At 47.3% G+C, this 13,410-nt stretch overlaps 1 protein-coding gene across 2 annotated transcripts in view; it reads right to left on the bottom strand.

Annotated features, from left to right (window-relative positions):
* The window catches only part of LOC142776252 (uncharacterized), a 42,236-nt gene that overhangs the window by 3,625 nt on the left and 25,201 nt on the right, over window positions 1–13,410 (bottom strand). The window contains exon 4 of one of the 2 annotated variants that reach the window (XM_075879586.1): window positions 12,224–12,245. The exons of the other annotated variant lie outside the window; for it this stretch is intronic. The gene's annotated coding sequence lies outside the window, so the exon portion shown is untranslated. The remainder of the gene's footprint in view (window positions 1–12,223; window positions 12,246–13,410) is intronic. 2 annotated transcript variants of the gene reach the window in all.

The raw sequence follows: 13,410 nt of genomic DNA on the forward strand, positions 1-13,410 counted from the left end.
CGGTGAACAAGATTCCACATCCCACACTTGAAGAGGGACGGTTTCTGCACTTCCTGTGTGATGTGCCACACATTCTGAAGTGCGTGAGGAACCACCTTCTGTCTCACACGTATGCAAAGGTAAGTAAAAATGCGCATGGGCATTCAACTGTTCAATATTATCAAGCTTCGGGAAACCGATATGTTAGTTCGTTGAAAATGTATTTTTTTTTCTTTTTTCGTGCATCTGATTTCAGGCGGGCCCTCACTGCATAAACTTTAAGCACTACGAACACCTGTACAAGACGGGAGAAAAGGCGCAGCTGAAGGTGGTTCCAAAGCTCACAGCCTCCCATGTGAGCCCCGGCAAGCTGGAGAAAATGAACGTTGGGCTTGCAACGCAGGTGCGCAAGCTCCACATAGTGCCTCCACTTGCGCTATATAATCACCCCCTTCCCCATGCTTTTTTTATAATTGAGAGACGCGTGCCGTGCTGTCAATAAGACCACTCAGAGGTACTTCCTCAAACTTTATCGCAGCTCTTCAGCAGAAGCGTTGCCCTGGGACTTCGTTTCTACAGAGAGCAACGTGAACCTGGTTTCGAAGACACTGAAGGCACGGAGAGGTTCACTGCACCCATAAATGAGCTGTTTGATGTCCTCAATGCCAAAATACTGGTAGAAGGCATCCGCAAGGGCTCGCCGAAAATCGAGGTGAGACAATAGTCGCCTTTGACACGTCGTCCGCTTTTGGTACATTTTTGCTACCTTGAGTAAAGGGGTGACTAATGTCTTATTTGTTGCAGGTGATCCGAACCTTTCTCTGGCTTTTAAACACCACAGAGGAGGACAGCATACGGCTCAAAACAAAGTTGTTTGCCTCACAGATGACCACAGAGTCTCTGCGTGTCACTTTAATGTCCGTGCTTGACATCATCATCATGTTGCATGACAAAGACGTGATATACGTTCCGACTGCCAAGCTAAACCAGGACCCGTTAGAGGTAAGCAAGCGCAAGCATTGCAGCTAGCCAGTTTGGTGACTAACCAAATGTATCTTTGCTGTCATTAACAGCGCTTCTTCGGAGTCGTAAGGAGCTTCGGCGGCGACGAGGACCACCCGACGATCAGCCACTTCAGCCAGATAGATATTCAGGCTCCTGAGCTTGTACACACCGCTCAAGATGGCAACCAAGGGAAACTGCACGGGGGACCAGGAACAAGCTCTGGTGACGGTCGAGGAGAGCCTGAACATCAAAAAGCTAGCTGCTTTTGCAGAGAGGCAGGCCCGTCAAGACAAGCTGGCAGGAATCGTCAAGAGAATTCAACTGAAGGAACATTCCGAGGGCGACACTCTTCAGCACAGCTACTGCAGGCCTGCTGCCACGGATGCTGTCCTTTATTACCTTGGGGGCTACATTGTGAAAAAGGCTAGTAGGTTCTCAGACTGTGACGACTGTAAAGCGACCGTTAAGGGTAGCGGTAATGTGCCAGCAGCAGCTATCCTCACAGAAATGAGGTCGTTTGTACCAGGCGCCCTTCAGCACCCATCAGATGCTCTAACCTGCTTGCTCTCGGGCATTGAGCAAGTTATTGAAGAGAACACAGAGGCAAAGCAGGTCTTTGGGGATTTGTTTTGGTCTATTTTGGAAGACCTGAGCAAAAAGTCCCTCGTGCAAGTGGGGTGCGACGTTCACTCTGAGGAATTCTCTGCACGCGTCATTAAATCGTATTTGGTGACGCGCATGTATTTCTAATCCAGATTCCTTCAGCGAGAGCGTGCCTTGAATGTGCAGGTCAAGTCGGCGCGCAAACGCGCTAAGCTGCTGTAAGCATGCTGGCAAAGTTGTAGAGTTTGTTGTAAATAAAACAAAAAAAACCTTGCATACATGTATCTATGCATTACTTTTTTTCTGTCAACATGATTTCGTATTTTGTAGCCATATTCACTGTAAGCAAAAAAGATGTGGAGTTGATTTGTAAATAAAAATGCTTGCATGTATCTATTCATTACTTACTCTGTTTCTCTTAACATGCTTTGGTATATTGTAGCAATATTCACCTCAAGCAAAAAAGGTGTGGAGTTGATTGTAAATTAAAAAAAAAAAAAAAAACGCATATATTTTTCTACTTTGTGTCTGCCGTAAAGTGTGCACTGTGAAAACCAATAAATTGCTGAAAAGAACATTATGCTTATTGACATGTAAGCTGGTTTAACTTCGTCAGTTAATTGACTCAATAATTCTTTCAATTAAAGCTATTTCGCCTTTTGCAGAAATGTCGCTTCTTGGTGGCGTTTGGTAAAGCTAACTGTTGTCAGGGCAAGACATGGAAAAGATACTATTCCAAAAAGGGCGTTGAGACAATTGGGAAGTTTCGTCTTCGAGTGGCCATAATTACTAGAGCCACTAAATGACGTAGCTCCAATGGTGACCTTGCTTCTTTGGCTGGAAACAAAATGAGCGGTTTCGTGATTTTTTTATAAAATTCGGAAGAGACAATCAAAATAAGTTTTAACGGAGGCTTATTCCATGCTACCAGCTTGCGGCAGACCGTTCACGCTCAAGGTTGACTGCCGGCGAGCAGCAGACGCAAGCGCGCGCAAACTACGATGCGCTTCGGCTGACCTGTTGTAGAAAGCAATGCAATGAGCCGTAACGGACGGCTTTTCTGCCCCACATTAAGCGATCCTGAGCAGCTACTGGAAAGTACTCTGGCCTAGATGTAGTCTGGACGCGGACAATTTGACGGGTAGCGGGTAATCTTTGATGTTATCGTGCGCTGACGTCATGAGAAGGCCGAAGCGGCGTTGGGAGAAGCGCTGTTGCACGCGATGAGCAGCGGTCGGGTAGAGCAAAATGCGGCGGTCCCGCCCTCTCGCGGCACGCCGAGAAACGGAGACACCGGCGGCGCACGGCGCATGGGGAGAGTTTTACAACTGAACCTATCTAGTAACGTTGGCTGACACCTCCTTGATGTCATCGTCAGCTACTACTGCATGCTCGGGCCTCACAAAACCGCTGTGCCGAAAACAGTTGGCGATGATGTGCACTGCACCGAGTAAGTCCACTTGATACAACTTTCCAGCTTCTGAGTATAGGATCATTCGCTCTAGCAGGTGCTTGCGGTACTTCCGACTTCACGTAGTGAATGATACCCTGGTCCATCAGCTGAAGAGCAGACATAGTGTTGGGCGGCAAAAAAACTACTTTGATGCTCTTCAGTTCGACTGTACAGTTATGGCCACTGCAGTTGTCAACAATCATAATTATCTTGCGGTCCTTCGACGTGAAGTGCCGGTCGAACTGCTGCACCCAGCTACGAAAAATGTCCGATGTCATCCATGCCTTCCTGTTCGCTGTGTACTCGACAGGAAGGCTTTTGACGTTCTTAAAAAAATGTGGCTTAAGCGCCTTCCTGACGACAAGTAGTGGCAAGCGCTCCGTGTAAGTCATATTGGCGGCAAGAAGCACAGTTATCCTTTGCTTGCACTTCTTGCCACCAATACACGCGTCCCCTTTGAAAGTCACCGTCTTGTCGGGCAGAGCTCTGAAAAATAGAGCAGTTTCATCTGCATTAAACACGTCACGTGGTTCATAGTGGTTCATATACGGCGATGTGCTCCAGCAGCTTCACATTTCTCCACTCTGTGGTCACGCTTTCGTCAACACAGGCCTCTTCGCCGCACACGCCCCTGAAGACAAGTTTGTGTCTCTCTCGAAACCTCGCAAACCACCCTTCTGACGCTTTGAACGATTCAATGTTCATCATTGCAGCGTACCGTAATTACTTGAATCTAACGTGCACCTTTTTTCCGGTTAAGCGAGTTCATAAATCGCATGCGCGTTAGAATCGAGTACGAACAAAAAAATTACGGTCAATCTATTGCCATCGCAAATCCAAAATGGCCGCCCCCTACGTGCGTCGGCATGGCGCGTCGGCTATTTCTGCCTATGTGTTTCCCATGTGCGGCACTTCGTACGTGTGCTGAGGAGTTCGTCATCTAGTAGTGCATTAGCATCGACGGCGTGGAAGGGCCGACTCCAAAAACTCGAGTGCACCACGATGCCGCTTTTAAAAGAAAAGTCATCGCGTGTGCAGAAACGGACGGAAATCGGGCCGCATCGCGGTCGTTCCCGAAACGTGCGTGCGGGACCGGCGGAAACAAAAGCAGAAGATTGTCGACAGCAAAGCTTCACGCAAAGGCTTCAGTGGACCACAGCAGGGTCGGTTTCCGCAAATTAAAGAACTGCTCGGCGAGTATGTGCTTGAGCAGCGAGCGGCACAGCGCCCCGTGACGACAGAACTGCTCCAAGTGCGGGCTATGCAATTAGTCTTAAAAAAAGGTCTAATGCGAAGCCAGTTTAAAGCGAGCAGGTGCTGGAAAACTAACTTTATGAAGAGGAAAGGCTTTTTCCTCCGAAGGGGAACATGCATATGCGAAAAGTTTTGCGGAGGAGTACGATGAAAAGCTTCACAGTTTTCAGAGGTTCGTCCTAAACTTGCGGCGCAACAACGGCTACCTGCTTGGGCAAATCGGGAATGCCGATCAGACGCCTCTTTACTTCGACATGCCTGGCATTACAACCGTCGAGAAGAAGGGGGCGAAGCAAGTTCGCGTGCTGACATCGGTCCACGGCAAAACTACAGTGACGGCAATGCTCTGTTACACGTCAGATGGGCACAAGTTTCGCCCGTACCTCATATTTAAATGGAAGACGCTCCCGAAAGGAGTCGTTTTTTCGAGTGGTGTGATCGTGCGGGCCAGCGAGAAAAATGGGTGCGCGTTGCAATCGATGTCTTACGTTTTTTTTTTTTTTTTTCGCGGTGGAAATCGGGTGCGCGTTACAATCGAGGGCGCGGTAGAATCGAGTAAATACGGTACTTCTCCCTTGTGCCATGATGAGAGGTCCGCTCAAAGGCAGATGCGCGTTGCGACAGTCAGTAATCCACCGGAGCAAGGCTTCTTCGAGCTGGGGATGAGCTGCAGTTTGCAACCGCTTCCTAGAGGCATGAAACTTCTCGCTTTCGAAGGCTTGTCGAATCTGGTGTTCATTCTTCACGTACGTTCCCAACATGCTCCGCTTCACGTTGTACTTGGTCATAACCTGCTGTCGCGATTCACCGTTCTTCAGTGCTTCCAAAATTTCCATTTTAGTCGCCAAGTTCTTCGCGTCGTAGTTTTGCCGCTTTTTTGGCGTTGCCATCACTGTAGCGCACGATGGTGGTGGCATGCAAATACGGTCACAATGGAAGAAAAAAAAGAACTCTGCAAGAAGAGATGGTTCCGACACGACAACACAAGGGAAAATGGCGTCGGAGGCGCTGAGTGGAAAAGAAAGAAGACGCAGACATTCGGTGCCGCTGCGATCGCCACCTCTAGTTGATGATGATGGCGATGCCGCTCAGGTTTCGGTTTCACTCCAGTGGTGCCAGCACTGCTTTATCACACTTTTGTGTAGCAGCAGTCGTCAGCATTTGTCCGAATTAAGCGGTACGGAGCTGAATTCCGACGAAATAACGAAGGTTTGGTCCCATAGATTAACGTGCACTTTGGCCGGGACCAATAGAGCCGTCCAAATTATCCGAATTAACGGGTGTCGAATTAACAAGCTTTTACTGTATTTGAAATTTTTAGACCTATAAGCACGTGTCCTCAAATCGTGAACGCTGAATTCGATCAATGAATGGATTAAAATTGATTATGAAGTCACCACGGGAGCCGCAAAACAACCCACGGCAGCTCAAATTCGGTCAAACTTCTCGCGCGCGCCGCCGGCAAGGCAGTCTGCCGATCGCCGCCATCTTGGGCTTGTTTTGAAGCTGATTCTTTTGTGCACATTTTGCCACCCTTCAAAATGGCGTCACTTAAACAGAACGGCTGTCCTCGCCCCTTTTCCGGAGCCCCCGCCGGGCCGCTAATTGGCCGGACCGCGCGCGCACCAGGCGAGCCCCCTGTTCCTCGCTTCCCATTGGCTGATGCGGCCAAAGTTGCCCGCACTTTTTTTTTTTTATATTGTTCGTCGGCCGCCGGTTCCTTTAGAAGTGTGGCAGCTTGGGCTAGTTGGTATGGCATGACGATACGATAGTTATAGCGCGAGAACAAAACGACGACACAGAGACAAGAAGCGCTCGTGTTTCGTATCCTTGTCTGTGTCGTCGTTTTGTTCTCGCGCTATAACTATCGTCACGCCGGTTCTCGTTCGCGCACGTTGTTTGTCTGCTTCCCGCACGTGCCTGCTTGTGCTACGCGACCGGCGCACCGACTTTCCGTCTTTTGCCAGCATGATTGGAGATGCTCGTCTAAAGAAGAAGACGCGCCAAGCGTACGGCAAGAAACGGAGGCACCCGTGGAACGCCCGCCAGAAGAAAGTAGCCGACAACGTGCAGCCGATTTCCCCCGATGCCGCCAAAGCGGCGCATTCTGACAACGGCCCGCAGCCGCTTGTGTCTGAAGCGGTGCATTCTCCTGTGCCTTGCAGCAGCACGTCATCGGATTGTGTCGTCGTCGGATCGTCATCTTGCACTTCCAGCAGCATCCTAGACCGCATTGACACGGCGTTTTATTCGGCGGAAGTGTTTGCGGAGTGCACGAGAACTGCAGCAGGCTTGAAGGCATCACTCACATCGCAGTGCGCGACGAAACGTAAGTTCGAGTTACCAGATATTGATCTGGAGGATGGTGGCAAAGAAAACGGGACAGAATTTGTTATTGTTGATCTGGCGGCGATACGCTCGTTACTTGGATTTGTTGCATGCCCAGAATGCGGTGAAAGAATCGTCGCTATTTTAAGGGAGATGCGAGTCGAAAAATCCCGTTTTTAGCGAAATTTCTCGTATTTCTGATTTTTATTGCATTGTAATCTTCAAACCTCCTTCTTTCATCTGTGAAAATTTCAAAACTAAATTCGAACCGCAAATGTGTATGAAGGCATCGCGGTGGTTCAAAATTTAGTGAATTTGCGCCGATATTGGCCATCTTTGACTGCGCGCTGCTCCCCATCGCAGTGCCGCCCGCCATCGCGATCGGTTGGGAAAGTTGCGTCCGGCTTTCTTCTTACAACTCCGACGACCGCCAGTTTCGTACGTGGGCAAAAAAATAATAATAAAAAAACGAGGCCTTTTTATCACGTGGTTTGAGCGGTTTGAAACGCGCGGCACCCTAAGCCGCATCGCCATTGGCTACCGAGTCATTGTCAGCTGTGTTGGTGGCGGCCATCGGCATTTGGTCCGTCTCCTTTTCTGCGCGCCTACGCATATTTCCGCGATGACAAGCCCGAAAAAGTGCAACGTGAGACCGCAGAAGTTTTGAACGAAACACAAGTTCAAGGGAACGCGCCTACATGTGCTAGGCCTGACGGCGGCATCGACGAGTGCGCGAGCGACAGTGGCTGCGATGAAGGGATTGACGCTGCGCTTTCTTTCGGCAGTGCTTCGGAAAAGAATCTCGGCTTAAAAAGACGAAAGACAGCACGATGAGGTTTGTGCAACGACAGTTTTGTGCGACACCCTCTTGCTGATGGCACTTGTGGCAGGTGCAGCATGCCCTGCTTGCGGTATTCAAAAACTTGCCGTTCGGGAGTCGGCAGAAAAGCGCAAGGGACTTTCGTCGCTCCTCGAACTTCATTGCGAAAACAGCGAATGCTCAGCGACTGTTCTTTCGTGCTCCTATACGTCACTGCGTGTTACGGCGGACGGTAGCAGCCGAGTGATTCAACGGTACGACAGTGGGAGCTCCCGAGATAGTTTCGGTGTAAATGTGAAGGCGGTGGTGGCTGCACACGATGTCGGCATTGGGCATGAGCAATTGTCGAGATTTTGCTCCATTATTGGACTCCCAAAGCCAATGCACCACCGAGGATTTTTTTCAGTAGCAAAGAAGGTGCACACCGCTGCCATGGCAGCCGTGAGTGAAAACTTGCGCCGATCCAGAGAGTTGACGAAAGAAGTAGCAGGCGAAACTGATGTGGCTGTTATGTTCGACGGCACTTGGCAGAAGAGGGGCCACAAAAGCCACAACGGGATTGGCGCAGTTATCTCCTTAGATACTGGCCTCTGCTTAGACTTCAAGGTCATATCAAATTACTGCCTGACATGCAGTAGGCACAAGGATATGGGCCCAGACGAGGAAGTGTGGCAGGCATTCCATGGCCCAGTCTGTGTTCCTCCCATGCCATGGAAACGGAGGCTGCAATGTGCATTTGGCAGAGAACATTGACTTATGACACCCCACTGCATTTCATGACATTCTTGAGTGACGGTGACAGCAAAGCATATAGTGCAGTTGCAGAGTCAAAAGTCTATGGTGCTGTCAATATAGAAAAAGAAGACTGCACTAATCATGTGGCCAAGAGACTTGGCACCGCGCTACGGAAGCTGCATGTGCCATTACCACGAGGGCAGAAAATGAAAGAGCCAGCCATTCAGAAGCTCCAAACATACTATCAGATTGCCATAACAAGCAACAGGGGGAGTGTACGGGATATGTACAATGCAGTATGGGCTTCGTACTTCCACTCATGCTCTACTGACAATGCTGGCAGCCACAAGTTTTGCCCTGCAGGAACAGAGTCGTGGTGCAAACATCAACGCGCTGAAGCACTTGGTGAACCTGTACCACGCCACACACCTCTCCTGACAAAAGCACAGGGATTGGCTGTTTTGCCCATTTATAAGCGGCTAACGGATGAGAAGCTCCTTGTTCGATGCATCAAAGGGAAAACCCAGAACGCATCGGAATCTCTGAACAGCAAAATTTGGCTACTTTGCCCCAAGACTAAGCTTGCCTCCGGAACGGTTGTCGAGACTGCCGCAGCTATGGCAATCCTGTGGTTCAACAAGGGTCATGCTACTTTCGAGCACATCCTGGAAGAGCTCAACATACTGCCATCTAGAGATCTAATTACTTTCAGTGATTCCCGCGATGCGAGGCGCATCAAGAGAATGTCCGAGTGTCTGACAACAGAAGCAAGGGCCCACCGTCGTCGTGGAGTGAAAAGGGCACGGCTAGAAGAGAGTGCTCGCAAGGACCGTGAGGGCACAACCTATGCTGCAGGACAGTTCTAGTAACTTGCAGTGCTTTTCAAAGTTCTGTTGAACAATATGGCCAAAGATTATGCATTTCTAACAACTCTGTGATAAAAAAAAAGGTTTCAAACTTTCAAATGCGTTTTTCTCCTTTTGCAGTTTTGTGTGATCTGTGCTTCTTATACATGCTAGTTCGTATACTTAGAATTGTCATACCTCTATTAAATTTTGCACATAGCAAGATGAAGGCCCATGGAGTGCAATTATCTATTCAGATTGTCAGTGCTGCTTATGTTTTTCAAAAATTACATAACATTGAAAGCCCTTAGCAACTAGAGCCATAGTAAATTTTTCTATTTTATTATTGTATTTCACCTTTTTACACACAAAATTTATATAATTTTTCGCACTCATAGTTCCAAAGGATCATAGTCAGCTATATCTGCATGCTTTATCTCAAATTTTTATAGGTCAGAATTGTTGCATAACAATGGCCATAATTTTGCAGTATCTGACCAGCAGAAAGAAAACCAAGCAATCTACATGAAAATAAATGACATATTTGAAAAGAGGAGAAAAAACTCTATTAGTATGCTAATTTGTGTTAAATTCAGACTCTTATTAAAGAAAATCGTTTTTCGAGTAGCATCTCCCCTTAAAGGCCAAGAAAGAGTACGGGCTGTGTTCGAAGCTCATAGTCACGTGCGGCAGTTGTGACTTTCGCGAAGAGCGTTTTTCGTCCCCACGTATAGCCAACGCCAAAATAAGGCCGTTTGAAGTTAATATGCATGCCATGAAGGCTATCAACAGTATCGGCAAGGGGGCAACGGCTCTTTCTGACTTCTTCGCTGGGATGTATATTTCGCATCGAGGGCTTCACCACAAGAGTTACCAAAGCCACATAAATATAATAAAAGAAGCCTGCTGTGCGACTGCTGCCGAATGCGAAGCGGCGAGTCTCGCGTCAAGGAGCTCCATGCGGAGTTCGGCAACGCGCCCGTAAACGTCGACGTCATTTATGACGGCACCTGGCTTACGCGTGGACATAGCTCGCATATATGTGTTGGCTGCATTGTTGAGATGTATAGTGACCTTCTGATAGACCATATCGTGCTATCGAACTTCTGCCTGGCTTGCACCACAGGACCCAAGGAAGGAGAAGCAGGACATTCTGCCTGGCTCATTCAGCATGCCCCTCTGTGCCAGAAGAATGTTGATTGTAATGCTGGCCAGATGGAAGTGGAGGCAGCAAGCTTGTTTGAGCGGTCACTTGAAAAGCACAAGCTTCGTTATACGACAATGCTGTCGGACGGCGACAGCAGGACATTCCATGCACTCGCAGAAAAATAGGTGTACGGCTTCATAAAGGTGGCCAAAAAGGACTGCATAAATCATGTACACAAGCGTATGGGAGTTGCCTTACGTACCCTAGTAGAGAAAAAAAAGCTCAAGGTGGCTCACTTGGTGGAAAGGGCAGACTTACACAACAAAAGATAAAGAAGATCACCTCATACTATGGCTACGCGTTGAGAAGCCACAGGAACGATGTTCCAGGTATGCAAAAGGCTGTTCAAGCAACTTTGAACCACATGCCTTTAACTGACGAAGCACCAAAGCATGACCTTTGCCCTGAAGGCCCTGAATCCTGGTGCAAAATTCAGAGAGCTCTTGCGAAAAACGAGAAGCCGCCACCACACAAGGACAGCCTGCCTGATTTCATAACTGAGGCATTGGAGCCTGTGTTTAGGCGGCCGACCGACAATGCCCTCTTGGAAAGGTGCAGCGATGGGATCACCCAGAACCCAAGTGAGAGCCTGCACGCTATGATTTGGCAGCAAGCCTCCAAAACTCAGCATGCATCCTTGCGGAGCATTGAAAGGGCAGTTGCCGAAGCTATCAGCCGCTTCAACCTAGAGCAACGTGGAAATTGCCGAGAAGCTGGCAAGAACTTGATGCGTCGCAGCCTTGAGAAAGACAAGGGCAGGCTGCGAAAATCGCGAAGAGAGCATCTCGATAGCAGTTCAATAAAGGGAAGACTTTCCAAGCGTCACAAGCCAGCAGGGAATTCTGCTTACAGCCCTGGTCTACTGTAATTAGTCATGATGGCAAATAGTGAGAATTTTTGCAAAAATAAATATCCTTGGTTTTAGACCTAAACATTGTGTCAATCCTATTGTCTATCCAAGGACATTATAAGATGATTTTTTTGTGTTTCTTTCACTTGCAAGGCACTGGAACGACCACAAAGTAAAAAAATAATTCTCATGCTGAGTTAATGACTATATTATAGTTATAGAACAAGCTGTGAACAGTATTCTGGATGGGTACAGTGAAATTTAGCATGGCAATTTATCCTATAATATAGAGCTACAGAATGATGTCATTATTATCGCTGTAGCTTCACTTTAACAAAAGTTAAAGTTGCTAGAAACTTCAAACGCGTTTTTCTCAGTTCGATGTTTCTGCACATTGCACTCGGCCTTACGGGGTTTTTCCTATGTTAAACTTGAGTGAATGCCACAAAGTTGGTATCATTTTATTCGTCTTGACATGATCTAGGGGGTGATGCTATTTCTATTTCTCCAGCATCACTTAAAAATTACCATTGAAAATTTTAGTGAGAGAAATTTATTGTAAGATAGTGACCATAAGTGTTCGTCCGTTTTCTTGCTTATAAAATGCCTTCAAATGGATAAAAATAGCATCACCCCCTACAGCAAGTCTCTAGCATTGGGATTATGCATTCACTTTTTGGATTTAGAAAAAATAAATTGCCAAGAAGTCTCGTTAAGAAGTATGCAACTAATTAAGATTCAGACCATATTTTCTAAACCACTTGAAATATTAAGAAACAAATTAGCGATTTGAAATTAGCATGAAAAACTAGCTTAAGCCGTGAAGTTTGGTTAAGACTGAGCAAAAAATTAAAAAAAAAAATTGAGAACCCACGTCCCCCTTTCAGATCCTGCAATTTTTATCCAAAATTTTACGCAAGTGATATTTAACTACAAATTTAAGACCTAACACAATATTAGCTCATCTTACTCAAAATTACCAGCCAATCAGAAAAAAATGAAAAAATATAAAAGGAGGAAAAAACCCGGAATGATCGCAAACACGACGTGCAGCCCGGCAGCACATCTCCGCCCGAAGCCGGCACAGGCTGCAACCAGTCACAGCAGCAGCAGCAACGCAGCATACGATCAACCACCGCCTTACCAACACCCTCACAGCTCAGCGCCTGCAGGCATGACAGGGGGCACAACCACAGCACAAGTCAGCAGAGAAGTGCTCTTTCGAAATCCCAGCAAAGGATCCCAACAACCCAACAATCCCACGCCACGTATCCGACAAGAGCACAACAGCCCGTGGCAGCCATTCTTACACAAACTTTCACAACAAATACTTTTCAATTGAATATTTCATTCAGTGTTGCATTCACAGGAAGAGTCTGACATAAAAAGTTTCTCAGGCCAAAGTGTTTTGCTGCTTGTGCTTAAGTTTCTGCACCTTTGCTGTCTTCAAGGATGTTGACGTCAGAAGCTTTCTACAATCACGTTTTAAGATATACCCACGCCACCCTGCTATATCCAGCAAACGAGGCTGTAACTGCCGAGTGCTGTCAATGCAGACACACAGTGTCCTCCTCTTTATTGAGCAGTGTGCCCGTGCTAGCTTTTCACGTCACATGTGTTAGCGCCTCACAAGTCAACTCTACGGAAATGTTCATTGTGGGGCGGCTGTACTTCATTCTACCTTGCACATTTATTGTCATATCCTGCTTGCTTGTGAATATACTTAGCAAGATTGAGATGTAGAAAAATGTAGTTTTCCCACTAAAGATGCCAGTTTACAATCTGTGTTGGACGAGTTTGATCGCATTTGCCAACCAAGATAGCTGCCAAGCAGCATGCGTCGGACAAGAATGTCACCTCTGTCTGAATGCACTTGAGAACTAGTGCATCCAGCTACCATCTGAAGTCTATGTAATTTATCCCGCTTTTGGCCTCTCGAACCATTTATACCAGACTCTCAACAATAAAATCCTCCCCATATCAAGATTTCTATAGCGTGCAAACACCACCAACATAACCAGCATAGTGTAATGCTTGGAGCCCTGCAAACCCTTGGGTCAAGTTTCGGACAGTGAAGATACGTTGTATGCAACACATGAGTTGTTGCATTTGCATGTTAAAGCACCACCAGTAACGCAGCACTTTCAAGAGGTAGAGGCAATGCAGCTGTGACAAAGCCTTAACCTCCGACATCCAAAGATATTGTGACGTGCAAAATACCAGGTCAATACTGAGCCCATAATTAAGGAAACCTCAGTATTCCCTACTACAGTGCAAAGGGATAAAAGTACCATTACGATGCAGATGCTTGCTTGCACTGCTCAGAAAAAT

Source organism: Rhipicephalus microplus, chromosome X, assembly GCF_043290135.1.
Source record: "Rhipicephalus microplus isolate Deutch F79 chromosome X, USDA_Rmic, whole genome shotgun sequence".
Taxonomy (NCBI): domain Eukaryota; kingdom Metazoa; phylum Arthropoda; class Arachnida; order Ixodida; family Ixodidae; genus Rhipicephalus; species Rhipicephalus microplus.